Source organism: Gossypium hirsutum, chromosome A03, assembly GCF_007990345.1.
Source record: "Gossypium hirsutum isolate 1008001.06 chromosome A03, Gossypium_hirsutum_v2.1, whole genome shotgun sequence".
NCBI lineage: Eukaryota > Viridiplantae > Streptophyta > Magnoliopsida > Malvales > Malvaceae > Gossypium > Gossypium hirsutum.
Window position 1 is genome coordinate 103,011,032 of NC_053426.1, and position 6,733 is coordinate 103,017,764.

The following is a 6,733-nucleotide window of genomic DNA, read 5'->3' on the forward strand; positions in this document are numbered from 1 at the left end:
AGTGGTGTCAGAGCCAGGTTACAAAACTCGGCTGTGGATTTTGGGTTCCAAAATTGTGTTTCAAAAAGAATTGGTTTTTAAATAATTTGAATAATTTGAGAAGGTATGTGGTAGACCGAGTCTTCGGCACTGATCCTGTAAGTATTTATGAAACTTAGTTAGAACTGCTTTGAAACATTGTAGGTAGTACCTTTTAAAACTGTACTAAGGTAGTTAGAGACTGGAACCTCTGAAAACAATTTTAAACTTCTGATAATTTATGATAAAACATCTACTAATAAATACTAGAACTGATGCATAAAATTTTTAATGTTGATAAAACTCGAAATATACAAGGAGCGCTCGTGGAACTCGCAGACGCGGTATTCAAGGCTATGGTAGAAGCCGTAGGGGGGTTCAAGCTGAGTTTTCCTCTTTGGGTGGTATGTCAAACTTGGATACGAGTGAGACACCAGTTTCACCTGTTACTGACACTGGGTCTCAAAGTCACTTGGTTGGGGACGACGCACTGTTCTAAGCCATACTGAGGATCTTGGAGAGGGTTGTTGGACCCCATTCTAAAGTTGGAGGCCAAGGGTCAGTAACTGAACGACTCCGGTCCAATGGTGCTGAGTTGTTTAGGGGTGTCACTAGAGTCAACCCTAATGTGGCTGAGTATTGGTTGGAGGCCATCGAAAGGATCATGAATGATCTAGACTATACTCTTGAGCAGAAACTGAATGGTGCAGTCTCTTTGCTTCGTGATAAGCTTATCAGTAGTGGTTGGCAGTTGAGGAGGGTACTCAGCTTGATCGTCTGAATTGAGATTTCTTTAAAACCACCTTTCAGAGTAAGTACGTGGGGGCGAGCTATGTAGATGCTCACACACATGAGTTCATGAATCTCACATAGGGAGATAGATCTGTGGCTGAGTTTTTGAGGTTAAGCCGCTACACTCGAGGCATGGTAGCATCTGAGTATGAGAGATACGTCCGGTTTGCAGATGGCTTGAGGGATTACTTGAGGATTTTGATTGATCCACAGAGGGAGTGGGAGTTCACGGTTCTAATTGAGAAGGCGAAGATCGCTGAGGATGTTAAGCACGTGGAGCGCCAGAATAGGGATCGTAAGAGGGGTAAGAACAAGAGGGATTCAGTGGCCTCTAGTTCTGTTCAGAGGCATAAGAAAAAGGTCAGGTCTGATGGGCCAGTTAGAGTAGGGGCTCCTGTTGCTCCTACTGGGATTCAGCTGTGCGGTGATTGTGGTAGGCGCCATCCAGGTGAGTGTTGGAGGAGGATAGAAGCTTGTCTGAGGTGTGGGTCATTAGAGCACCGTATTCAAGAGTGTCCACAGAGGGCTGATCAGATGCAAGCTTCGGGACCAGGTTCTGTACAACCTCAGAGGGCAATTCAGCAGCCACCTAGGGGCCGTGGACAGGCTAGGGGTGGTAATGGTATGGGTCATGGGCGGAGAGCATCGGGCAGAGGTGCTGGTTAGACTGAGGCGAGGCAGCCTGGACTAGTTTATACTGCACGACACTGAGAAGATAGAGATGCTCCTGATGTCATCACATGTACGTTCCTTATATTTGATGTGCCCTATACTGCTTTGATAGACATAAGTTCTACTCACTCCTATATAGTTAGCACTGTATCGGAAAACTTAGGGATTCCTATTGAGAGTACTTCTAGTGTGATTACTGTACTAAGTCCGTTGGGGCAGTCTGTTCGGGTTAGTAAACTCTATAGGGATGTTCCGTTAGTAGTACAAGGGGTTGTCTTTCTAGAAAATTTGATGGAGCTTTCGTTTGGGGAGTTCGTGTAAAACCCCTAACCTATATTCGTCGCCAAATTAGGGTTTCGAAGTATTATCGAATTCTATAGAATAATTACAGTCAAATCATATCAAAATACTATTCTTATCCAAAATCAACCATAATGTCCCTTGAATGGACCCTTGAGGCCCAATATGAACAGTTGAAATAAATCAGGACTAATTCAAAATCACTGAAAAATTGTCACGAAATTTCAAAAATTTTCTAAGATACAGGGTTTACACGCCTGTGTGGTCTAGGAACACACCCGTGTGACCCTTAGACATGCCCATGCTATAGGTCATGTCTTACCCCGTGTAACTCTCTAACTTGTGCCACAAGGCTTGCCACATGCCCGTGTGCTAGGCCGTGTGGTTAATTTAATTATCATAAAATAGGTGCATTTTTCATACGGCCAGGATACAGGATCATTTTCGAAGCCATGTCTCTCACACGGCTGAAACACACGTCCGTGTCTATACCTGTGTGCTCAATTCTGAACATTTTGTTTTTCAAATTCTAATATGCAAGGGACACACGACCAAACCACATGCCCATATGACGGGCCGTGTGTCTAGACACACGCCCGTGTGTTTACCCGTGTGGACAAAATAAAGTCATATCCTAGCTTTATTTCTCGCCCAAATTTTACTATTAGCCTGTACCAAATCACACAAATATATCCCAACCAATTCAAGCATATGTTCAAGCCAAATTTTAACATCTAACATGATATATTGTTACATATATTCATAATTATAAAACTTACCTTTTCTTAGTCTACATGCCATGCAAAACTTGGATATACATATTTAACATTTTCACTTCAAAGATAGTTATTATGTTATAACCTTAAAATACCAAAGCCAACCATTATTAGCCATTCCAATGGCTAGATTACATCCATCATTTACAAACCATAATTTGGTCAATTTAGCCTATACATGCCATTATGTCCAAAACTAGTTTTCTTATTATACCAAAATCAATTAGTAGATAGTGTGATGATTGCTTCGACCAATCTCCAACCTTCCCGAGCCTTTGAACACTATAAAATAGGGAAAAGAAAACCTAGTAAGCATTTTATGCTTAGTAAGTTCGTATAACAGTAACTAAACTTACCATTCATATTCAATAATAATGTTCAACCAGTAACATGCTTTTCATACTTTTGGAAAATTACCTAATCACATATACTCAATCCAATAAGTTAGTTAAATAATTCATGTTAGTGCTAAATAAGCATAGATGAACTCATCATGCCACAACTCTCTAGCATTTCAAATCTTCTTTCTTCTATCACATAATTTCCATATAATATCAAATATTTTATCTGTTGAATCTTTGGATTTTCAATGGTTACTCAGGTAGTACATACAGAGTGTACAAATCAATATATCTGTCAATTCATATCCAGTAGTACCCATAAGGCACTATTTCAGAGAATACCCTCGAGCCATACATATATATACAACAGAATTACCAATCCAGGCCAAGTCCTGTTTCCAATGTATACTCAATAGAGCTTAGTCAGGATTACTAGTCCAGGTTAAATCATTTTTATGACTTATGCTCTAAGAGTTTGATCTGGATTACCCGTCCGGGCTAAATTCAATCCATAACATATGCTCGAGAGATTATATCAAGATTACCCTTCTGGATTAAATCCTTTCAGAAATAAGGTTAAAGGATTACTCGTCCGAGCTAAATCCCATCAGCAACAAATGCAGGACCTCATTTATTTCGAAAAATAACATTTATCCAACGAAATCCAATATTCAAACGAAATTTAATTCATTTTTATTCAATTTCAAGCATGTATCCATTTCTTGCAATCTTATCATTTAAATAAACATAATTCACATAAAACTCAAACATAACATTTAATTCAACATAAATTTCATACACATTTAATTTACTCGAACTTACCTTGATATTTGTTTGTGTTTGAAAACTACTAATCTGAAACTTTTTCCTTCCCTCGATCCAACTCCTTATTTGATCTTTCTGAATCTATATAAATGAATTTAATCATAAATTTCTCACATTTTATATTCATTTGAACTCAATTTACATTCTAGGTAAAATTACCATTTTGCCCCTATACTTTTCATAAATTTCAATTTCATCCCTAAGCTCGGAAAATAAAATTAATGCAGGCCTAACCAAAATTTCAATATAAAATTTACAGCGCATATGTTTCACAAAAATCAAAATTTTCTATGGAATTTTCTAAGTTTTCAATTTAGTCCCTAAATTATGTGTTCATCAAATTTCACTTTGTAAAATTGGTTTATCTATCAACAACCTTTCATTTTCTACCATAAATTTAATAAATTCAACATTTATATCTATGGCACAATTTCCATACTTTGATAACTTTTCAAATTAATCCCCAAAATAAATGGAGTAAACTATCTCGATTCCAAAAATATAAAAATTACTAAAAACGAGACTTGGAAACTTACCCAATTAAGCTTGTTTAGTTTATTTTCTCTCTCCTAGGGCTTCCATAGATTATTTTGGGAAGATGATGAGAAAATAATATGATAATGCTATTTAGTTAATTATCATCTTTAATTATTTTGTTTTCTAATTTAGTCCTTAACAATGTCTAATTTTTCCATGGATGATTCACCAAAAATATCTACATGGTTTTCTTTAATAGTCTAATTACGATATAAGGACCTCAAGTTTTAAATTTCATAGCTATTTAATCCTTATATCTAATAGAAATCAACTTTAACATTTTATGCAATTTTGTCATTTCTCTAATCAAACACGTAATCGATAAACTTTTCTTTTTAGAATTTTCATACAACCTTCCTATCATGTCACTAATCATGCAATAATATTAAAATAATTTATCTTTTCGGTTCAGATTTGTGGTCACAAAACCATTGTCCGATTTCACTAAAAATGAATTATTACAATTCGATTTAATTCTGGGTATGGATTGGTTGGTTAAGCATCGAGTTAGTTTAGATTGCGTGACTAAGAGGATCATTTTGAGAACTGAGGATGATAATGAGGTGGTTGTGATTGATGAACACCGAGATTATTTTTCCAATGTGATCTTCGCGCTCATGGCTGAGAAATTGGTTCAGAAAGGATGTGAGACCTATTTGGCTTCCATCAGTGATTTTGTTTCTAAAGACTCTTTTGTTGGGGATATCAGATTAGTGAGAGACTTTTCAAATGTCTTTCTTGAGGAGTTATTGGGCTCACCTCCAAGTTGAGAAGTTGAGTTTAGAATTGAGCTTCTACCGGGTACAGCTCTAGTGTCCATCGCTCCATACCATATGGCACCAAAAAAGCTTATAGAGTTTAAGGCTGCAAAAGGTTTTATATCGTGGTTTCATCCATTCTAGTATGTCACTGTGGAGAGCACCAGTTCTGTTTGTTAAGAAGAAGGATGAGACCATTGCGATGTGAATCGATTATCTGCAGTTGAACAAGTTGACTGTGAAAAATAAGTATCAATTTCTGAGGATCGATGACTTGTTTGATCTGTTTCGAGGGGCTTCAGTGTTTTCAAATATTGATATTTGCTCCGGCTATCATCAGTTGAGGGTTAAGGAGGTGGATATTCATAAGACTGCATTTAGGACTCGTTATGGACATTACGAGTTCCTAGTGATGCCTTTTGGTCTAACGAATGCTCCATCGATATTTATGGATTTGATAAATTGAGTGTTTCAGCCATATCCGGATCAGTTCATCATGGTCTTTATCGATGATATTCTAGTTTACTTTATGACTGATGATGAACATAATGAGAATCTGAGAGTAGTAAATTCTATGTGAGAAATAACTTTAAGCTAAGTTTAGCAAGTGTGAGTTTTGGTTGAGTGAAGTGACTTTTCTAGGGCATATGGTTTTTGCTGAGGGGATCCGTGTTGATCCGAGGAATATTGAGGTTGTACTTGATTGGAAAAAACCTAAAAACAAATCTGAGATCTGTAGTTTTCTAGGTTTGGCGGGTTATTATCGACAGTTTATCGAGGGGTTCTTTCTAATCGCAGCTCCGTTAACTAAGCTTCTGCGCAAGGGAGTTCCTTTCGTTTGAACCGATGCGCAACAAGCTAGCTTTGAGAAGCTCAAATCTGTTTTGACTTAGGCTCATGTTCTGATACAGCCTAAATTCGATAAGGATTTTGTGGTTTATAGTGATGCATTGCATGTCAGTTTGGGATGTGTATTGATACATAATGAAAAGGTTGTGGCTTATGCGTCCCGTCAGCTTAAGACACATGAAGAGAACTATCCGATGTATGATCTTGAGTTGGCTGCAGTGATTTTTACTTTGAAAATCTACAGGCACTATCTATATGGTGAGAGGTGTATCATCTACACTGATCACAAGAGTCTCAAGTACCTCCTTACTTAAAAAGAGTTGAATCTTAGATAGCTCCAATGGATTAAATTGCTCAAGGATTATGATTTCATGATAGAGTATCATCCTCGTAAGGCTAATGTGGTGGCTAATGCTTTAAGTCGTAAAGTAATAACTGATCTGAGTGCGACGTTTGCTCGCTTTAGTTTGTTTGACGATAGGAGTCTGTTAGCCATGTTGCAAGTTAAGCTGACTTGGATTGATCAGATTCAAGCTAAGTAGTTGGGGGATGAGTATCTGTGTTTTTGCGGCTTCGTCAGGTTGAGAGTGGCAGCACTTCGAATTTTGAATTGAATAATGATGGGGTACTATGTTTTCGAGGACGAATCTATGTGCCGAATGATTTTGATTTAAGGTAGTCAATTCTAAGGGAGTTGCATAGTAGCCCTTATGCTATGCATCCCGACGGTAACAAGATATATCGCGATCTTCATGAGTTGTACTGGTGGCCGAGTTTGAAGCATGAGGTTACGAATTTTGTTGCTCATTGTTTAATGTGCTAACAAGTTAAGGCTGAACACCAGTTGCCTTCGGGTTTACTCCAG